This window comes from Pteropus vampyrus, unplaced genomic scaffold, assembly GCF_000151845.1.
Source record: "Pteropus vampyrus isolate Shadow unplaced genomic scaffold, Pvam_2.0 Scaffold204, whole genome shotgun sequence".
NCBI classification, from domain to species: Eukaryota; Metazoa; Chordata; class Mammalia; order Chiroptera; family Pteropodidae; genus Pteropus; species Pteropus vampyrus.
This window is the reverse complement of record NW_011888985.1, coordinates 664,219-672,417: the sequence shown is the minus strand read 5'-3', so window position 1 is coordinate 672,417 and position 8,199 is coordinate 664,219. Positions and strand designations below refer to the sequence as shown.

Genomic DNA, 8,199 nt, shown 5'->3' with positions numbered 1-8,199 from the left:
CGTTCCGTATGTGACGTTCACGTTTAGCTCGGTGTCCCGGATTTTACCTGGAGACCCTCATCCCTCCTCGCCCCCGGCGGGACTTTGCTGTTCCTTGTCTCACTCTCTTGTGGTGCCCGGGTCTCTGCCAAGAGCTGACTGGGGCACTTGTGGGCAGACTCGTGGCGTCTCCAGTTCCCTTCCGTGTTTGGACACCCCCCCCGCCCCATGCGGGCACCGGGCTGGCTGCTGTCCCGCCATGTGGACTGTGGATCGTGCTGTGCCCGATTTGTGGAACGCGTCCGGTGGCATGTGGCTCATAGACGGCAGAGTCAGTCGGGGCTTGGCCTCCCGGCCTGCCTGGTGCAAAGCCCAGGAGCCAGGACACCGGAGAACGTGATGTCATCTTCCCCAGAGAGCCCACCCCAGGGAGCGGGAGGCCTGGTCGGCTCGCTGCGCTGGCCTGCCCAGAAGCGCGTCCCTCAGTGGGGGAGGGAGACGTTGCGGTGGGTGGAAGCTGGGCCTGCAGGAGGAGGCGGCTGTGTGTGTAGGGCTTAGGGTGGGGTGGCTGACCAGGCTGGAGTGAAGAGAATTGGCAGTGGAGGCTAGGGAAGCTGGAGCTGGGATGAGGCCAGGTTGGGGGAGCCCTAAAATGGGGCAGGGAGGCCTGGCCCCAAGGTGGGCAGGTGGCAGAAGGAAGCAGGCCCTTGGTGTTCATGAGCGGGCGAGCAGCGTGCTGAAGGTGAGCCAGCGGGAAGGTGGGGAGATGCAAGTGGGACCACGTGGGAGGCAGGTGGTCAGTTGCTCCAAAACCAAGCTGCAGGTCCCCGGTGTTGGGGGACCAGGATCCAGCTCCTGCTGTTGGAGCATCTTACTAGGCGTCGCAGGCAGGCCTAGGGGCCACGATGGATCAGTGGGACAGGTGGGTTTCTGCCCCCGGACCATGCGACTTTGCTTATTACAGACGCGGACGCGAGTTGCTTGAAGGGGTTTGACTCCGAGTGCCCGCTGCGTTCCGTGTGGTTGCAGGTGAACAGGGCGAAGTCCTTGCCTTCGTGGAAGAGAAAGGAAATGAACCAATGACAGACATAGAGTGCGGGAGTGATGAGCGGATCCAGATGGAGGAGTGGGGAGTGTGAGGTGCGCCCTTCGTGATGGGGGTGCGGTCGGCTGAAAATGTCCTCCCCCCTCCCAAAGATGCTACATCCTCATCCCTCGATAGAACCTGGGACTGTTACTCTAGCTGGCAGTAGGGACGTCGCAGGGGTGTTTAATTAAGGATCTTGAGATGGAGAGATTACCTTGGATTATCTGATGGGCCGTGCAGGTCATGTCAGGAAAACTGTCCTTTTGAGAGGGAGGCAGAGGGAGGTCTGACTGCAGGGGTCAAGGCCATGAGATGAGAGAGCCGCTCGGAAGGTGGAGGAAGGGACACACGCCAGGAGTCCGGACGCCACCAGGAGCTGGAGGAAGCGGGGAACCGGGGTCCCCCCGTGGAAGCTCCAGCAGAAACCATACCTGCCAGTGCCTCGCCTGTAGCCCGGTGAGACTGGCCTCCAGACCGAGAGAGAATAAATGTGTGTTTTAAGCCACCGAGTCGGTGGCAGTTTGTGGCAGCAGCCCTAGGAAAGTATAACACGGGCCCGGGGACTCGAGGAGGTGACGTCTGAGCGGAGCCCAAAATGTAAGTGACTCGAGGTCGGAACGGGCGGCCTCCTCAGAAGACTGGGTGGGCTTCCTGCTGACGTGTGGCTGGCCCCGGGGGGCCTGGACTGGGATCCGGGCCCAGCTGAGAGCCTGGAACTTCTGGGAGCCGTGAGCTTGGATGGCCGCCAGCCTCGATGCGAGCCACAGTGCGTTTCTGTACTTTTAATGTAAAAATGTCAGTTGCAGTATACCTTACCCTTTGCTTTTCTCAAGATTAAGTGGAGCATAAATGTATCTTATCGATGGAAGAAAATATTTCCTTGGCCTTCTGAATTGGGAACGTCTGACACGGCGTTCAGTAAAAGAGCCCACTGGCCTTGACCGGAACCGACCAAGAAGGCCCGTATGTGTCCCCAGCTGTGTCTGCGTCTTGGCCAAAACGCCCCGCGTCCAGGGCCCGTTTCATGTTTGCCGTCTGTTCTGGTTTGGGACCCCCGAATGCCAAGCCCGAGGCAAGGACTTGGGGGCTGATAATTTGGGGAGCAGCGGTCTCCCGAAGCAGGAGTGGGGGCTGGGAGAGATGAAGAATGACGAAGCAGAGGCAGCGCTCACGGTCGCCGTGACCACTGCGGACCCCCTGAGGAGCTGTGAGAGTACCCCTCAGCTTCTTCCCCCTGCAGGACGGGGGGCGCAAGCACCAGTTCTTCCCGGGGGACCGTGTTCCTGCAGGCCGAGTGGGGGCTGGGAGCTGGGGGGCTGTGCTCAGGGCAGCGTCTGCAGATTGCACCCACCCATCTAGAGAGCATTGCAGCACAGTGAGGGGGTGACTGATGTACGTGGACTCAGAACAGTGTGGCCTCGGGAAGCCCCGGCCTGACCGTTTCACCAGGAGCTGAGACAGCCGGCAAGCTCCGCCTTCGTGGCCGGCGGCCAGCAGTGAGGCAGGTGACCTCAGAAGATCATCGGAGAAGGTTCACACGTGTTGGGATCACGGGGACACGGAGACGTGTCCCTCACCGCAGAGGGGCTTTGGCCTCTCGTCTGCGGCACCCTCTCCTGACGACACCTGTTTGGAGCCCAGTCAGCCGAGGTGGTGCCCCCTCCTCGCCCCGGGCTGTGCGCATCCTACGAGCAGCATCATATCTTGGTGGCGTCTGTCTTCAGCCTCGTCTTACAGTCGGGCACCCGCTTCCTCTTCCTTTCTAGAGTGTGAGACCCACGTTATGTAGTTATTTACCGTGCCAGTCCCTCTGCCGCGGGCAAGGCACAGAGCCCGGGTGAAGATTTGTCGGATGGTGGTGTGATCGGCTGACACAAGCCTCGCGTCCCATCCCTCGAAGCCAAGGGAGCACCGGCCCCGAGAGCAGGTGCCGCGTGTCCAGCCGCGTCAGCCTTTCTGGCTGGTGGACGGTTGCTTATGCCGAAGGTGGGAATAAGCCAGCATCTGGAGCCGTCACCGGGTGGAGAGACTCATTCACACAGGCTCGGGGGGCCCCAGCAGGAAGCGAGTGATGCCAGCAGAACCCGCCTCTCACGGCCCCGATAGCTGCCTGGGCTGCCGTGTTCCGACCAGAACCTGTTTCGCACGTTTCACCCCGCTCTTAGGAGCTTGGGGAGCCGTCAGGGAAGTGACCCCAGGTAGCCGTGCCCTGTGCCCAGCCTCACTGTTGGGCAGGGGGCGGGGTGGTCACCCAACCCTGCAGCCGCCAATGACAGTGTCTCCCCACATGCAGACCACTCCAGCGGACGGCTTCCGTTGGGCTGGCTTCTTCAAGTTTGCGTTTAAAAACAAAAAGCAAAAGCATTTTTTCTGAGATTAGTTTTTGAAAAATAACTTGTTTCAGAAGGAGGGTCTCTGAGGCTGGGGCCGCCTCGCGCTTCCGCCGCTCGTCTTGACGAAGAGACCGGAACCGGAGGGTTCATTTTGGGGAACGGTCAGACGGTCCTCTTAGGACTTTATTTGGGTTCGGGCTTCAGGAAATGTATGTTCCGGCGGTTCTGTTTCTGACCCAGTTTCCACATCGGCGTGTGAGGGTGCGGCTTGTTGTCTGGAGCGGGACGGGTAGCTGGTCTGACGCGTAGTCAGGTAATGAATTATGCGTCGTTTGACGGCCTCTTATAAAATCCGTCTCCTGCCCCCTGCTCTACCCCTTTGGCTGCTTCACTGAACAGTGGGTGTCAACACGGCCGTGACAGCCAGGCGGGCAGAGGGCCCCGTGCCCCACCTTTGTGAAGCTGAATGGGGCCGGGGCCTCCTAGGGAATTGGGACCAGTCAGTAGGCCGACCGGGCTGCGTTTCCCCCAGTCCCGCCTCCGTCACCGTTGCTGGGGTGACGGGTTTCCGGGTGACCCCCATGAGGGAGAACCCGAAAGGACAGATGGCTCCCCCTGGGAGACGCATCTCCCTTCGAGGACACTCCAAGGAAGGGTTGGCTGGGAAGGTTCCGGAAGGAAGGAACCGGCCGGGGCTTGGCACCACGCGTGTGGGGACCAGGGCTGCAGGCGGGGTGGGTCCCCAGCCCGCCCAGCGCCAAGGGGCTGGAGGGCGAGTCCGGGTGAGCAGCGAGGGTGAGGGTGAGCGGTGGAGCCGGGCGCGTCCGCGTTCAGATGGGGTCTGAGCTTTAGCGCGCTAGCCCGTCCTGAATGTCGTCAGCCTCCTCAGCGCCCGTGGGGAGGCCGTGTACCCTTCGCCCTCTGCCAGGACTCACAGAAACTCCCTGCGGGGTAGGCGGGGAGCTCACTCCTTCCCACGTCAGAGGACGCGGGAGGGTTTACAAGCCCCGTCGTGGAGCAAGGGCAGCGGGACGCGCGGTGCTCGGAGATGTCCCGTCTCACTGCGCCCACCTCGCCGTCTCCGTGACCCCGTGTGTCGGAGTCACTGGCGCTGGCCGGGCCGCTGCATTGGGTGCGATCGATCCCAGCTTCCCACGTGGCCTCTGTTGTCTCATCTGCTGCCACGGGCACGGTGACGCCTGCCTCGCCGACCTCACGGTGCCGTCAAGAAAAACAGCAACAAACAGAAAAGCACATCACCCGTTACGCGTGATGCCGGGGTGAGTGTCCTTATGTTTCCAAGGAGAAAAAGGCGGAGTCCCTGCCCTCGGTGTGGCGCACCGGCCAGCAGCAGAGAGAGACGAGAGAGGGCCACGCTCCGTGGGGGTGCCCCCGCCTGGCGTGCAGAGCCCTGTGTTACCCCTGAGGAAACCGAGGCCCAGGATCAAGTTAGGTGACTTAGCAAAGGTCACCGAGCTAGTAAAAGGGGAGGGCTGACATGTGAACCCACCACGTGTCTCTGCGTCATCCCAGAAGCCCTCATTGACCGGCTGCCGTCTCCCCATTTGCTCATGGGAGATGTCACGGGGTCAGAATGGGAAGTCTAAGGACCTCCCTGGGAAGGTCCCCTTTGTCACCTTTTAAGTGGCAGTTGTCAAGACCTGGGACTTAAATCTCTAGCCCCACCGAGGGATCCCAAAACAGGGAGCTGGGTCGCTCTGCGAGGTCCTGGAGTAACTGGTCAGCGACTTGGAAATGTTAGTCAAAACCTGGAAGAGAATTATTTTAAAAAAGGAAAAACCCAAACGTCCATCTTCCATTCTTTCTAACGTGGAGCGAAGGTCCTCTCTGAGTGTGGTCTCACAGCAGCGTCTGGCCGGAACCGCAAGCGGAATCCATCCTGATTTCCAGTTTAAAATCGAGCCACGACCCAAGGACTCAGTGAAGCAGCTCGAGGCCGGAGTCGCTCCTGAATGTGGTCGTTTGCCAGCCCGCTTTTGAGTGAGTCACCTTCCTCTCAGGTGTCGTGGAAGCTGCTCTCGGGTCACATGTGGTCATCCGTTTATGTAATGATTAAATACGTAAAGAGTTTGCAGGAAGGCCACCAGCTCCAACCAGAGAGAGCAGAAGCCCAGTGGAGGAGGGACCACAGGTGTGGGAGTCCCCGTAGCTCAGAGACACAGCGGGCCTCCCGTCTGCACACGCAGATGGACAGAAGCCTCCACCGAGGCGGGAGGGACGGTCAGAAACACCGGCCGCCCACAGCGAACTGCACCCCGACTGGACGTGTGTCAGGTGCCAGCTAGGACCCCACAGATGCATAGAGAATGGACAGGCCCGCAAGGAAACCATCATGGGTGTCTGGCCGTTTATCTCAATAAACCCTCTCCTCGTGCTTGATATTCAAATCGGTTTGCTATGGGAAAGGGGGAGGGATGTTCCTTATCACGTACCATGTAGAGTTTTAAGTGTGACGTAATTATGGGGGAGGTAAGTGAGCCAGTTCTGTGTTCTGTGTGGGAAGACCGCCGCACGAGCCGGGTGAGGCTGGAGGCTGGAGGGCCGAGGTCCAGGGTGGGCAGGGCGGGTGCCTCCTGACGCTGTTGGGGAGACGGTCCCCGGCCGCTCCCCTCGTCCCTGTGGGTCTGTGGGCGGTCCTCGGTGTCCTCGACTTCCGGGCCCTGTGTGTTTCTGCCTCCACGTTGCCCCTCTGTGAAGGTGCGGGTCGTCTTGGATTAGGTCCCACTCTAATGGCCTCATTTCAGTTTGATCACCTCTGTGAAGACCCCATCTCCAAATGAAGTCACATTTGGAGGTCCTGGAGGTCAGGGCTCCCACATACGAATTGGGAGCGAGTGAAGCACCCCGGGAGCTTGCAAGCCCCTTGCCCAGAAATGCCAAGTGGCTTGGCGCTTAAAGCAGCAAGAGCGAGGCAGGACGTTGCATGTGGTGTGAACAGCCCACCTCCCGTGCTGGAGGAAGCTGGCCGCTCTTCGGAGACAACCAGGCAGCGGTCTGCAGCTGCTCAGCCAGCTTGGACTTTGTCCTGCGAGACAGGCTTTGGCAGCCTGGGGTGTGATGGGGGCGGGCGGGGGGCGGGGGGGCGGCCGAGTGTCCACAAGGATGTCGTGGGCACAAGGAGGTGCTCTTTCCGGGGACTCGGTGGCCTCGCCAGCCCCCGCCTACCTCCTGCCTCCCGTGAGGGGCCTGCTCGTGGACCGGTGCGGAGGTGAGATCCAGCAGCACTGGCGCCCCATGGGAACGCAGCCTAGGTTTGGGGGGTCGGGGCAGAAAGGAAAGCAGACATCCAAGTTCTTAGGTTGGTAGAGTGACTTTTGAGGAATGACTTAAAAATCAGAAGGGAAAAAAAGCACTCGTTCGTTGTCTTGCAAATCGGGAAAACTAGGGAAGTCGAGGAAGCAGAAAAACACCCACGAATGCAGATCCTTTTCCGCTTTTTAACGGGGGGAGGTCCCCGGCCGTCCCGTCCTGACACAGACTGGGAATCCGTGAGCTCGTCGACGCGCATTCTGAAGCGCTCGTAACGCGCCGCGTCTTCCTCGGACCTGTGAGCCACGCGGGAGACTGCATCTCTGCTAGGCTGTCCTCCCTCCCGGGGACGTCCCTCCCTCCCTCCCTCCGTTCTGTACCTCCGCCTCGAAGCCCCAGGGGAGGCAGTGCCCTGAAAACCAGCCAGCTGTCCCGCGTCACAGAAATGACCCTCGTCTTCTTGCGATCTCGTTTTGATTGCATTTGAATTATTTACACGGAAGAGGGTCAGTTCTGGGCTGTCTGTCCCTTGGGGGAGTGGGGAGCCCTTACAGGCCGAGTCGCCTTGATTTAAGGAAGGTGTCCTGAATGGAATGTCCGCCTGCCCTCCACTCCCTGCCGAGGTCCAGGATTCCTGCGAAGCTCCAGAGCCCCTGCCAGTCTGGATGCAGATGTCCACAGTGGGGGATCACAGGCCGGCGACCCTCAGTCCTGCTCCTGTCGCGTCATCGTCCTCCTTGTTGAAGCGGTCGCAGACGCGGCTCGCGGCTTAGTGCCGTGGGACGCGAACCCCCTCCTCGTGACCCGGCTGTGTGGGGGGCGGGGCGCGCCTCTGGCAAGGCGGCTGGAATGTCTTCAGGGTTCCGCTGATAAGGTGGTTCTGTTGGACTAACACTCAGTCTTCGTGGCAGAAGTAACAGCAGGTGAGGGCAGGTGTACAGCATTGGGGGAAAAAGTAGCAAAACTCTCTCGTTGCGGACTGGGCCCCCGTGAAGCCAGCTGACACGGGTCACTGTGCAGGGCGTCTGTTGGGGTCAGCACCCCTGGGAGGGAGGAGGCAGAGGGAGAGCCCTTGGAGACCACCCCAGGAGCTCCGACCCCGGCAGCTCCTTCAGAGAGGCCAGTGGTCCGAGCAGGCGACGGTCCGCTCCCGGCCTGCACGGCCGCCCAGGAAGCAGCTCTGGGCAAGGGGCCTGCAGGCCCCACTCCCGGCGGCTGGGGTGGAACGGGCATCCGGGTGCCACGGCGCAGCGTCCACCGCTGTCCTCGGCTCGCCACGTCGGTTCAGTTTGGTTCCGCACGTGCACGCGTCTTGGAGGGGGTGCGGGGGGCAGCCATGGCTTCCTCGGCCGAACGCAGCGGAATCTCAGTCCTGGCTCCTTTTGTCTCGCAGCAGCTCCCTCCTTTTCTGGACGGAAGGTGGGGACCCGGGGCTCCGCCTCTGACGTCAGGGCGCTGGTGGCCTGTTGCAGGTAAGTGATGCAGACGAGGCGTTTGGACGCGTCACTGAACCAGGGCTGTGTCATGTCC

At 61.0% G+C, this 8,199-nt stretch overlaps 1 protein-coding gene across 2 annotated transcripts in view; it reads left to right on the top strand.

Moving 5' to 3' along the window:
* The first annotated feature begins 518 nt into the window (after positions 1 to 518).
* The window catches only part of SH3BP4 (SH3 domain binding protein 4), a 64,276-nt gene continuing 56,595 nt past the window's right edge, over positions 519 to 8,199 (top strand). The window contains exons 1-2 of one of the 2 annotated variants that reach the window (XM_011372349.2): positions 519 to 721; positions 8,063 to 8,141. The gene's annotated coding sequence lies outside the window, so the exon portion shown is untranslated. Of the gene's footprint in view, positions 722 to 7,888; positions 8,142 to 8,199 lie in introns of those variants that run through there. The other variant, XM_011372348.2, reaches the window with a different exon arrangement.